Source organism: Harmonia axyridis, chromosome 3, assembly GCF_914767665.1.
Source record: "Harmonia axyridis chromosome 3, icHarAxyr1.1, whole genome shotgun sequence".
In the NCBI taxonomy this organism is placed as follows: domain Eukaryota; kingdom Metazoa; phylum Arthropoda; class Insecta; order Coleoptera; family Coccinellidae; genus Harmonia; species Harmonia axyridis.
In genome coordinates, this window is record NC_059503.1 from 10763002 (window position 1) to 10776782 (window position 13781).

The 13781-nt window shown below is 33.7% G+C and overlaps 1 protein-coding gene across 4 annotated transcripts in view; it reads right to left on the bottom strand.

The window, feature by feature from the left end:
• The window catches only part of LOC123676812 (probable G-protein coupled receptor No18), a 174346-nt gene that overhangs the window by 125377 nt on the left and 35188 nt on the right, over nt 1-13781 (bottom strand). For all 4 annotated transcript variants that reach the window (XM_045613042.1, XM_045613039.1, XM_045613038.1 and 1 more), the window contains exon 2: nt 1071-1111. The gene's annotated coding sequence lies outside the window, so the exon portion shown is untranslated. The remainder of the gene's footprint in view (nt 1-1070; nt 1112-13781) is intronic.

The window sequence follows — 13781 nt, forward strand, 5'->3', positions numbered from 1 at the left end:
ATATTCAATATTTGTTTATTCGACAATATAATTTTACTATGAATAACAATTTACTTATAAATAATGAAATTGATGTTTTGGATTAATTCACATTATTAATAATAACACAGCGTATTCCTATAGATAATTATGTTCATTATAACTGATAAAGAAGCTCATTTCAGGCAAAGAAAAGAAATTATTCATTATTAATAAACATATTTGGTATGAATAAATATTTCTTTGAGGAATTCTAATAAAGCATTAATTTCTGAGGAATAAATCTTTATTGCGCCATATTTGAATGAAGCCCTTATTAGGTATTAATAAATATGCATTATAGTTAACAAACTTTTTTCTCAGTGTATGAATGTAGAGTTAGTAAAAATTGTTCTTGGTAATAGTGGAATTGTTATTCACTGAAACAAATGTAACAGAAGTATTCACTCTGTTCACCCTCCAGTAATTAGTTAGAATTAATTCATTAAAACCAAATAAAAAATAATGAGATCGTAGACCAGTCCCGTAAGGACGAATTACTCACTCGAGGTAACGTCCTGGCCGATCCGAGAACTTTCAATTCCCAAACAATGAAGAAAAGCAAACATGAAACACAATATATTTCCAAGGCTGGTTGAAAAGAATATCAGGATACTCTCCTTTATTGAAAAGACGCAGAATTGAAAAGGAACCTTGACTCCATAAAACAAATATAAAGCGATTGTAGTCCCCTCGTGACTTCAGAAGTTGAGATTCTCTTTGGGGCCCATCTTGAGCAAATATTGAACCGATCACCATCGTAATGCGTCCTTCAGCATCGTCTTTATCTGATTCACAGACATATGAGTACTCAGGGGATTTTTCGGTGAATTATTTGGGTGCATTCTTTTGTGAACTGAGGGGATACATTTTCTTTTCTCCTACCTTTATACTCGATGGAAAAATAATTTGATGAAATAACAGGGTCAAAGGATATCATTTCTGAAATGATGAGGTAAAGTCTTTGTGGTATCTATTAATCCTTGGGTATATTCGAAAAACAAACGCCGACATGCAAAATTGTTACGTTTTGTGATAAAAAAATAACTTACCTATCCTCGTATGTATCGCTTTCTTCAGTGCTCATACTCAACTGAAAAAAAATAAGAATTGATAAATAATCGACGATTTAACATGTTCATTTAGGAATGGCATCACAAAAAATAATGACCAGTATAAGTGAGAAATGGTAAAGAGCATTTAAAAGTCCACTATGTTTTCAACACTTCATTCAATAAGTCTCAGACATAACCAATAAAAACACATTAGCTCTTAAAAAATCGACTTTATTTCTCAACCTCCAAGAGAGATACATGTTATTCAACGCTCCACTAAATTCATTATCTTTTTTGTAGAAAGATTAGTCTTTGCCTTCGAAATAGGCTTCAACCGTAGCAATCTCTTTTTTATTAGAGTCAAATATTTTTTCTTGAAGCATTTTTTGAGGTCTGCAAAAAAACAGTGGTCACTGAGGTTCAGATCTGGAGAATAAGCTGAGTGATCAAGCAATTAGAAGCGCGATTCAATTTGACCATGGTTTTCATCGGTTTGTGTCAAGAAGCACTGCCTTGGTGAAGAAGAATTTTTTCTTTTGCATTTGAGGACTTTTTCTTGATATCTACATTCAATCGATCCAATAACGCTATGCAATATTCACTGTTTAATGGTTTCAGATTGTCAATGAACAATATTTCCCAAAATACGAAAGCCATAACTTTGCCAGCTGATGTTTGAGATTTTGGTCTTTTTGGACAGTTTTTTCAACAGCTTTCCACTCAGCTGACGATGAGAATGTAGTGGTGTATAATCCTCTGTCACGTATCTTACTCAGCTTCACTTTACGATAGCTCAAAACTATTTCTTGAGTTTTTGATGTCCTTTTAAACAACTGGTGAATTCTGGCTAATAGAGTATTCACCGTTGGTGGTTCTTAGACCATGTTGAAAATCAGCATACCACCTCTTAAAGTTTGGTGTCGAGATGCAGAGATGAAGCCATCGCAAAGCGTCACTTAACCTTCAATATTAGGATCTAGACTCAACTCAACAATTTTGACAAGCATCTTTCGAGGATTGGTATTAACGAGAATATAAGTGGCGATGTCACATTTACGTCAATCCCTTGACATATTGAGAGACGTGATACCAAAACGAAAGTAATGTTTACATTGGAACTAACTGAATTTTATTTCAATACATATCATATTCGATAGGAACTTAGGTACAGGTAGATTGATGGATCATCCACCCTGTTTCCATCAGTGTACATAATAAACTGAATCTTTCCCATATACCTCATATTCTTCTCCAGGGTGTTGTTATATGAACTTATGGGAGATGTAGCTCTGAATAGCATCTATAAGCCTTTCAATTGTTGCTCTGTCAGCTTTACGAGCATGATGAAACGATGATCTGGGATAGAACCTCGGAAAATAACAATAAAAGTGAGCCCATAAAATGAGGAAAGCTAGTCTCTTACGGATTACCTGAGCCCGGACATATTCATACAGGGTGTACTCAGACCGAAGTATGAAGATATAAAAAGAGATTACACAGTTAACCGTTATTTTAAAAATTCATTTAAAGTGTCTTGAATGCACTACTAGGAATACGTTCCTGCATGGCTTGGATCTGAATAGTATATTAAGCATTAAGAATGGTAAACAATTGTTCGAGATCGATAGTTAACAAATTGAATTAATTTAAAATGGGATGAAGTTGATAAACCCACTCCTATGCACCATAAAATGGATGGAGAAATCTCAAAAGAATGATAAATTCAAACTACGAATAAGATTGTGCAGTGAATCGATACTTATAGAGTCACAGAATCGAAGAAGTTTCAAATCAACTGAGATTACGTTGGGAAGATAGTTGTAACAGCTGAACTGAATTCCTTTATCATGACAATCGGACTAGTCTCCACAGAATTGCAGAATGTAGACATAGAGGAGACGAGAAAATCACTGCACATATACAGGGTAAATCACGAGGAACTGAACAAATTTCTACCACGTATAGAGGCTTCTCAGGTGAACATAAAAAATGACCATTTAAAAGTGCATATCCTCTTCATAAGTTTTATACAGGGTGGTTTTCGATGAGAGATGAACTTCGATGCGACATAACTTTTGAACCATTTCTGCGAATCAATTGAATTTTCAGGGAATATTGTCTCAAAATACCTTCATAAACCATCATATTCAGAATTTTGATATTCTAGGTCCAGTTCCAACAATTTTCATGGTTTTTATTCTTCAAAAAAATTCAACCTGTGTTGGAACACCCTGTTTAGCGGTTTATTGACAACGAATCAATTCTGAGCTGGAAAATTCACTATATTTCCTAAACTCAATCGTAAACGCAATCAAGAAGAAATATACTACTGGATTGACTGTCTGATTTGAAAGTTCATACGATATTTCTTGAGAGAATTACATCAATATCCATGAATTTGAACAAGGATATAAAAGCTCCCAACTTTACGTCAGTACATTCCTCGTTTAATTTTATATCGGTGTTTATTATATGGTATCTTTTATACGTAATACTATATTTTACTGCAATAAAGGATATAATAAACCAAAGACAGCGAGCATCCAAAACTCCCTACTTCGCGTCAGTACCTACTTTCCTATTTTTTTTTTTTCAGACTAGCAGTCACAGAAAGTCGAGGATTTATATCTTTGGTGGTTTATTTCATCGATGAAATATTCATAGGAGCATGTTAAGTTTACCATATCTCCTCAAGCGAATATACTTGGCACAGAATTCCTGACAAACGATATGAGAAACTAGAAATGAAAGTTCCCAGGGTAATGAAAAATATCTTGATATTGCTAGAACTTGGAATTTTGCCATGGGGTTGCTTAATGCAGTGAACTTACATGTTTTTCATGAAGTTCGGTCTTCTTGTGGAATTACTCGAGAATATTCAGTCATGTTCTTCTGTTATCTCGCGCAGTTTATTTTTATTCCATTTATTTTATGAGGAATATTCGAAGTAGTTTTGAAAAAGTATGTCTGAATCTTATAGCTCCACTGAACATCATAATTTCCACGCTGTTGTTCTGATAGCAGCAGAAAAAAGTTTCAAGAATTTTAAAAATGATTTTGTTTTTAGAAGTAGTAATAGATTTGAACTTTAAACTTTGTATCAACCCTGGAAATCCCATTACTCGACAGATCAGATTTGGGTACATTCTTATTTAGTTTACATCTTGAATTATATCAAGTGAATATTGATGAGATGTGATTTTAAGAATATAGATAAGCTACATCTAATGTCTCATAAATAAAAATCTAACGGATTGAGATCCAGTGAACGAGGTCACCATAGCATAAGTCTCCCTTGACCTATCCATTATTTCAGAAAATTTTCATTAATAAGCTTAGGCTTATGCCCCTACGTGCAGTGGTGCACCATCTTGCACATACTTCATCTATCATTGTTTATCATAACTTGTAGAACACCCTGTATAATCCTCAAACGTCTGCTTTATAACACGATAACCATATTTTCTTGAACCTTGAAGTCTTGCACTATTATTGAAAAATAGTTGCACTCAGGCATATATATCGTTTCGCTCTGGTAACTACAAGTTTAATTGGAAATATATCGACATATTCAGCTCGAAGAGACCATCATTCTTTTCAATTGGGAACATAAGAAAATATGCAATTCCCATGACAACCACATCCTGATATTGCTCTGATATCTCATACCAATTTCGAACGAACCGATTCTGATACATTCAGTGCCTATGATGAACAGATACACGATATCGTATTCGACACAATAGAAGGTTTTATTGAAACGCTGGCTTTCTTTGCTGGAAGCAATAACACATCGATTTCAGGGGAAGAAAAAAGGAACAAAACGGATTATATTCAATATTCTTCGAAATATAGTGATCTTGCGTACATGAATTGATATTTTGTATTTGGATGCAATAAAATAAAGGAGAAAATATTAGGATGCGATAGTGTTTTTGTGAACTGGTGTCATTCTCAGAGTAATAAACATCGATAGAGGGAGAATATGTAATTTTTAATAAGCAAATTTTGTCCCGAATATGAACTATCAAATTTGACATGAAGCGCGCGGAAATGAAAACATAACCGTGATACGATATTTCACTCAATTCACAAGTTTATTCACAGAGAACGCACGTCTTATGTCCCATAATAAATCAAAGTTTCATATTAACTCAAAATATATTGAAATAAATTTCTATATAAGAAATTTAGAAAACAAACTTCAAGCGCGCCAAACGACGTGAAACAACCGATGACACTAGGAGAGCAAAAGTTGCCTAACCTTGGATTTCAGCAGATAGATACAGAAAATAATAAATATTCTGCTAATTATAAATTCGACAATTAGGAAAAATATCAGATTCCAAATATTCAAAATTGCATATTTAATCGGGAATCACTCAAATAAATATATTTCATTCAATATAATATACATTCATAACGATATAGTAAAATTGTGGATTTGAAAATATATCACAATCCGACAACGTAATCTAACCATGTAGGGAACATGTAAAAATTGCGTGTACTTCCTCTATCTATGTAATTACTCTATGGTGTCAATCTAATTTTGAAAGTGATATATTCAAAACTAGGTTACATATTAACAATGTCCTTTGTTTTTGATAACGTTCATCGAGAAACTTCAATACACATAGGGATAATCCCAATACGAAACAGGAATTTTCAGATACCGACCAAAAAGAATGAAGGGTAAACTTCGGTGTTACGTAGTCATAAATCAAAGCATATCGGTAATCCTTAGACCTGATAAGCTCCTTTGTTTTTGCTAGGTCATGAATATTTATGCAATTTGAGGCTGCAAAGCGAGATGCAAATCTGGAGTTATTCATCAGATGAACATAAATATGAGGAATTAAAACACGAATCAGGAAATATCTCTTTTATAGGTAGGAATTTATGATAGTTACAAATTACTAAATTCTCTCACATAAAGAATGAATTTATGACATTTAGAAATTACTACCTCAATCTCTTTTTTTCTGCTACATGTAGCTACTGTACTATAAGAGCAACGTATTCTGTCGATTCTGATTGGTTCACGATCATTTGTTCACCTCAGGTGTTTGTGGAATCTCAAAAAACAAAATCGCGCAGAAGAATCATATTTCATCATGACAACGTGAGCTTTCACACTTATGCTTGAATAAGATGCATAGAAAATCTGGTGTGTCTATTTATACCTGTAAAACTTTCAGACAAAACGGGAGATTTTTCAGATTCATACCTACTTGATTTCGAGGGATCGCGTCTGTTTCAGATGGCGCATTCATCGTTTATATTTGACATTTCTCTCGATTCTCGGCTCTCGTGACCTTCGAGTATAAAACAATAATATTTTAAATTCTATGCTCGTCATCAATCTTCTATACTCTGTCATTATATTCCATTCATTTCATTAAAAATTCCATAGGAACTGAATTGCAATTTATTGTGAAAGTTTGTAAAGTCTAAAATCAGTATTTTACTTTAGAGAACTCTGGTGAAGCAGAACACCAAAGCAACAGGTGGATATCTCAAAAAGTCTGGAATAAAATCGAATCAGTACACACACCAGGGATTCTATGCATCTTAGGCTTGAACAAGTGAATTTCAGAGTGGTCAAAACTTCAAACTGATGGGTTATGCGACGTACAGTCCTGATTCTACGCCAGAAGAGACATTGATGCCTTCAACATGCAAGTTTTGGTGCTACCTGATTTGGAGAAACAATAAAGCCATTCTAATGATATCTATAGATATCACTCCTGAATTATAAAAGACAATTCATTTCAAACTGAAAAATGAAAAGGGACGTTCAATGCGTTGTAATTTTCACAATATTAAGAAACTCTCGAGGAACAAAAATTGGTAAGATTTTTTTTGGTGAATAGGAATCCTCGATTTCCCAAGTTTCCACATAAATCCTGCATCATTCCGTGTCTACTCTAAAGTATCGACATCTCAGGAAATACAACCCTATAGGGAATTGATATATTATTACCACGAAATGAGATTATCTAAAAGATAAGGTCTGAGAAGATCCCCTAATGTGTAATAAATATTGAGGTATCATGACGTATTCTAATACCCTCTTCCTTTCCATACAATGAATTGAACCTTTTGCATAATATATCTTCCAGAAATAATCATTTTCTTCAAGTTCCTCTAGGGGAGAGACATAGATCTGATGATATTATAGTTCTAATGCAACTCTTTCTATTCAGTTCAGTTTCGCAGATCTTCATATTTCTCTTTATTAGTTCTCGTTGGCATCTGAATATGATTATTATTCTATGATTGAAAGTCATAAAAATGTAGCACATGAAACCATGCAGTAGATGGATTACTCTCTAGAGTTCTATGAATTTGAAAACCATAGTATAATATATGACCGTTTCATTGTGTACCGCCTCGTACAGAAAGTGATAGAAGTATTTTGCTATTATTTTCAAGAAACTATGGGCAATTTATTGGATACTGGAAAGTGACACCTACAGAAGTCAGCATAATTTATTGACCTTGAAAAATGACAATTTTAAGTTTGAAATCAAGATATTGTATTTCTCGTGACAGCAGAACCATAGAATTTAAATTCTTATATTAACCAATGTTCAAAAGCTAAGGGATTTAATTTTTTTTAAATAATCTAATCGATAATCTTCTATTATTCAACGAGTAACGTAACACAAATGATATCTAATATTTTGAATTCGTGATTGTCAAATGTACCGTTCATTGAAAAGCGTAGTTGAATGCTGAATAAACAGATTCTTGGCGTTCCCAACAATTCTGCCTGATGTATTGGTTTGGTTCGAATACAGGCGTACCTGAAATACAAAATTATTCCGTAATGGGAGCCATTTATTCAGGCAGGACATTCCGGAAGGATGCAGAGGATAATTGAATTAGAAGTAAAGAATTATGCTGCCGCAAGGGGACCATCTAAATGAAGATTTATGACTTGAAAACCGCGGATGTATGCATGTGACAAAACACAAGAAATATATGGAAGAAAAAATGACAAACATGAGTGTCAGAGTTCTTTCGAGTTGGCTTTGAAATATAAATAAATCAAATTTATGATTTGTTTCGTTTCCTTAAAAAAATATGTTTGTGTACGATTTCTGGATTACTTATAAGGTATCTGCAGACAAGACAGTATATGTGTACGTCTCTTTAAGATGTCTATAAATACTAGTCCTTTCTTGAATAAGTTTGAGATATGGAAAATCTAATATGTAGTGACTTTTGTCTGAGAGAGATGGCTTCATGGACTATGCATCTATCGTAATATCAAAACCACTTGGGATATACACAGTGATTCACCGGAATGGCCTATTAGACGTTTATGGAAAACTTATCATAGTTTTGCTTATTGGGGTTTGAGACATTGATCTTTCTCCCTAAAATATTTCCAGATCTCTACAACATCCGGTTATACCGGAAACAGACTACTACTTCCTTATTTCAAAAGGCACACCCCAAATTTTATTGCATCATTAAATATCATTTTTGACGACAATTTTGGTAATATGCCATAACTCTTAAAGTACTCATTTTAAATAACCCCCACTATTTTTGTACGTAGAATTTACTAAAATAATAAAAAATATAGGTTCTTATTTGAAAATCTTGAGTTGATGAAATTGAGTCGTCCAAGTTGATGATCTTCTTATAAACACGTTGTACGTTTTTGGCCCAAACCACAAACAGTCTTATAACACTACGTATTTACAGAAACGAAACAGATATAATATTTTAGAAAAAATCTCTTTCTGGCGAAATATTGAAAAAATGTGAGTGCCCATCGCCACCATTTTTATTATAAGAATCCCATTAACTCATGAACCGTCGAGTTTTTACTCAAGGTATGGCATATTGCCGAAATAGTCATGAAAAAATTCATCTAACGATGCAATTTATACTGGGTGTGCCATTTGAAATAAGGGAGTGGTAGTCTGTTTCCGGTATAAGCGGAAGTTGTAGAGATCTGAAAATATAAAAAATTTTCAGCTCAAAATTATGATTAGTTTTCCATAAACGTCTAATAAGCTATCCAGGTGAATCAACCTGTATATCGGGTGTCCCAAGGTGAGTGGCCTATTCGATTATTATGGAAACTATTGATGGTAAAGATTTCAAATTTTGTGGATAGATATTTGGCCAGTTAAGGTACATTTGTAAAATAATTTCACATTTCCAGTGTTGCCGGATGTACGACAATTTGGCAACAACTTTGTTATTTTGAATGGGACATCCGGTATTTCTATTTTTTTATGATACTCCATAAAATATTAAATCTATTCACTCTTACTTTTCCATACCTATCTTCAACGGTTTTTGAGTTATTAATTATTTTTCGAAATTTTAGATCAAAGTGGCGTTTTACGAAAATGACTCTAGTTCGCTCAATATTTGAGATTTAAGTCAGAAATTTTGCAAGTCGTTAGATATTGATCTGATCTGTGCCACTGCTTTTGAATTATGGTTGTCAATAATACAGGACGGACCAAAAAAAATCATCATTTGCCAAGTTACAAAATAGTAAAAAAGTCTGTGTAAGTGAATAGAAAAATTGTAGAATGTGTTGTACTGATTCCAAAAATTGAAAAATATACTAGGTGTCTAATTTGAAAAAATAGACTTTTTTACAATTTTGTAACTTGGCAAATGATGATTTTTTTTGGTCCGTCCTGTATTATTGACAACCATAATTCAAGAGCAGTGACACAGATCAGATCAATATCTAACGACTTGCAAAATTTCTGACTTAAATCTCAAATATTGAACGAACTAGAGTCATTTTCGTAATACGCCAATTTGATCTAAACTTTCGAAAAATAATTAATAACTCAAAAACCGTTGAAGATAGGGATGGAAAAGTAAAAGTGAATAGATTTAATATTTTATGGAGTATCATAAAAAAAATAGAAATACCGGATGTCCCATTCAAAATAACAAAGTTGTTGCCAAATTGTCGTACATCCGGCAACACTGGAAATGTGAAATTATTTTACAAATGTACCTTAACTGGCCAAATATCTATCCACAAAATTTGAAATCTTTACCATCAATAGTTTCCATAATAATCTAATAGGCCACTCACCTTGGGACACCCGATATATAGTGTGTTTTTTTTTTCGAGGTATATAACTTTAAGTTGGCATTACTGTTCATGATGGCTACCGATTTAACAGCTGTCAAATGATTTATTCTCAGTTTAGTTTGGCAATTTATCATGAATAGACTCACGCCTGAACAACGCTTGCAAATAGTGCAATATTATTTCGAAAATAATGGTTCTGTGCGGAATACGTATCGCGCACTACATCCATTAGCGATGAAGCGCACTTCTGGTTGAATGGCTACGTCAACAAACAAAACTGCCGCATTTGGAGTGTATGTCGCAACACCGTTACATCCAGAAAAACTGACTGTTTGGTGCGCTTTATGGGCTGATTGAATCATTGGTCCGTACTTCTTCAAAAACAATGATGGCCAGAACGTTACAGTCAATGGTGATCGGTATAGAGCCATAATACCAACTTTTTTATTCCTGAATTGAACAACCATGATGTCCAGGAGCTGTGGTTCCAACAAGACGGCGCAACATGTCACACAGCTCGTGCCACAATCGATTTATTGAAAGACACGTTTGGTTACCGCCTAGTTTCACGTTTTGGACCTGTGAATTGGCCTCCAAGATCTTGTGATTTAACACCGCTAGACTACTTTCTGTAGGGCTATGTAAAGTCATTGGTCTATGCGGAGAAGCCACAAACCCTTGACCATTTGGAAGACAACATTCGCCGTGTTATTGCCGATATACGGCCACAAATGTTGGAAAAAGTAATCGAAAATTGGACGTCCAGATTGGACAACATCCGAGCTAGCCGTGGCGATCATATGCCAGAAATCATAACAAAAATGTAATGCCACAAGATTACCTTGCGGATAAATAAAATTCATGTCAATCGAATAATCCATCGTTCTTTTTTTGCAATTTAAAGTTCAATAGCTCTGAAAAAACACCCTTTACATTATGCTCCGCTAGAAAGGTGAAGAAGGTGGAATTAAATTTCAACATTATGAACTGACAATAATAAAATCGACATTATTCGAAGTTTTCGGAAAAACATAACATGCGAAATAAATTATTCCACGCCACTGCCAACCTCCAACCTTCTAACCTTCCAACAATATTCCATACAACCTAATAACCCTACACACACAGGAAATCATCAAATTAATCTGAACGAAGAGACATAAGGTAAATATCGGTAGCAGAATTCACCCCCAACTAATGAGATTCATTCTGCGATGTTAATGAAGAAAGTTTTCAGCCCAATACAGTGGGGAAATCTTCTGTCATAAGGTTGAGAGGACAGGAGAAACAACTCCTAACTCCGATCTTAAACATCCGCTTCCTTAATGTGACATTATGTAAAAGGGTTTCTCGCTGAAATCACTTCATACACTTTGCCCATTTTAACAATTTCTCGGAACCGGAACAGTAAACCATAAATCTGGAGTAATGATTACGTTTTCCGGAAGCAATTCGTGGGAAATAAACGCTCCTTCGACTTGGGATATGTGCGAAATGGGTTTTTTGGGCTTTTTGTTCGGGATTCCCGCAAGGAAGAAATGCACTTTCTTGAGATAAGTTCGCGATTGCAGTCTGGAACTGGGGTGTGGGTTTTTCTTATTTTTGCATTCATGAATAGAGTACTATAGTTTACAGATTCGGTGATAAATACAAATGTCTAGAATTGCTGATGAGAAAATCACAGCAAATCAATATTATCCTATCAGAAAAAAAAAAACTTCAAAGAAGAAACTAACATTGGTATTTGAAATAGAATGCCTTGTTTTTATAGCAGATTCGAATTCCATGAAATATTACTTTGTAATCGAATTTGAATTTTCTGTCTGAACAAGCTTAAGGGTATAACGAATGCCCCAATTTCCTTATCTAGTGGGAAGATCTCAGAATACCTTTCGAGCAAGAAAAAAATAAATGGCATATTTTCGGGCTCGATTTTTGCGAGAATTAAGTGGAAACTGCCTCATAACCTCATAAATTCAACTGTTTTCAAGCTAAAAGAAAAAGGTCTACGGATTTAACACCGTCAGATTTTCAAATTGATGAACGTTGTTCTTTGAATGTGACCAAAGGAGAAAATATAACAGTGATTTTATTTGTAATAGAATTTTTCATGGTTTATATTTAAAAAAAACATGAGTTTGTATTATAACTTCAAAACGAATTGCAATAATTTATACACCAATGGTTTCTACTGAAAAAGGTGTCTGTAGAATGTTTTTGTTTCAATTTAATAACACCAATAATAAAGAAGTTATGAGAACTTTTCATTTTACGCCATTTTCTAATTTTCTGTTATATCTCGAAAACAATTGGATTTATGATGTTGCAGTTTTTACCAAATTAACTCTTTTAGAAATTGAGCCTGAAAATGTGCCATCCATTTTTTTCTAGCTCAAAGGGGCGCTGAGATCCTCTCGCTAGACATCGAATTTGGGACACCCTTGACACTACCTTTCTCACTAGGTTCTTCAGCGAACATTCATTTCGATTCTAACGGAAAATCACTCTATAGATTCTTTCAGTTTTTAGAAGAAACCTTCATATGGCAGTTTAGAATGAACTCACTGATTTTTTTTTCATATATAAATTTATAGTTTTTGTTTTATATCACTTTGAAAATTGAAAGGTTTTTCAATAGTATCTCAATTATATTTGTTTTCATTCGATGGCTCGATTTCCCTTGTCCATTTCCATTAGTTTTTGAAATTTGTGGAGATTGAGTCTTTTTTATTTCATTTAACTCAGGAAGAAATGTTGTTCAACAGATTTCTAATGGATTGAACTGTAATTCGAAATTAAATAATTTTTTTATATGCAAAAGTATTTCGAAATTATAAGTACCTAGAAAGATTGAGAATAAAAAGATGATCTAGTTCGGGAAACTTCCTATTAAGTTTTCGAACTTGAATCGATATTACTCTGGATCAGTTAGATGTGGGAGAAATCTGCAAATTGCATAAGTTCCAAACCTAATTAAGGTATCATCTCATTTGGAGCAAAATCCCAACTTCATTACTTCATGGCACTCTAATAGCTTGGCAAGTTTTTCAATACAGAGTATATTCTGCTGCTGAACGAATCATTTGCTATTCTTTTCAGAATAAAAAAAAATGAAATGAGTATCGAAAAGAACATTTCTTTATATCTTGTTAAGGAGAATCGAAATTTTCCAAGTACTTCCGAAAGAATAACTGAATCGTAGAAATAATCATTCTGATTGTATCCAGACACCAAAAAAAGAAACTCAATGTTCTGGTATTCACGAAATCTAATCTTAATGTTGCTTTCAACATTTTCGCATATCAATAACATGTCATTTGTTTTATTTCATAACGGAGAAATTTTTTCAGGGTTGGCAATACTTTTTAAGAGATCTCATCTAAATACAATTGGTATAAGTGTTTTCATAATTCACATTGAACCCCTGTACAAGCTCTTGGCACTTTGTACCGAAGTATGCCTTTACACCTTCACAGAAATCCTCTTGATGATCTTTGGTCTCCAGGGCATGCTCCACTAATAGAGCTGTAAACTCACTTGGAAATTCCTTAAACCACTTATGTGCTGTCCAAACTCTCATACCCTCATTTCCTAATACGGTCAATATTGTATTCACC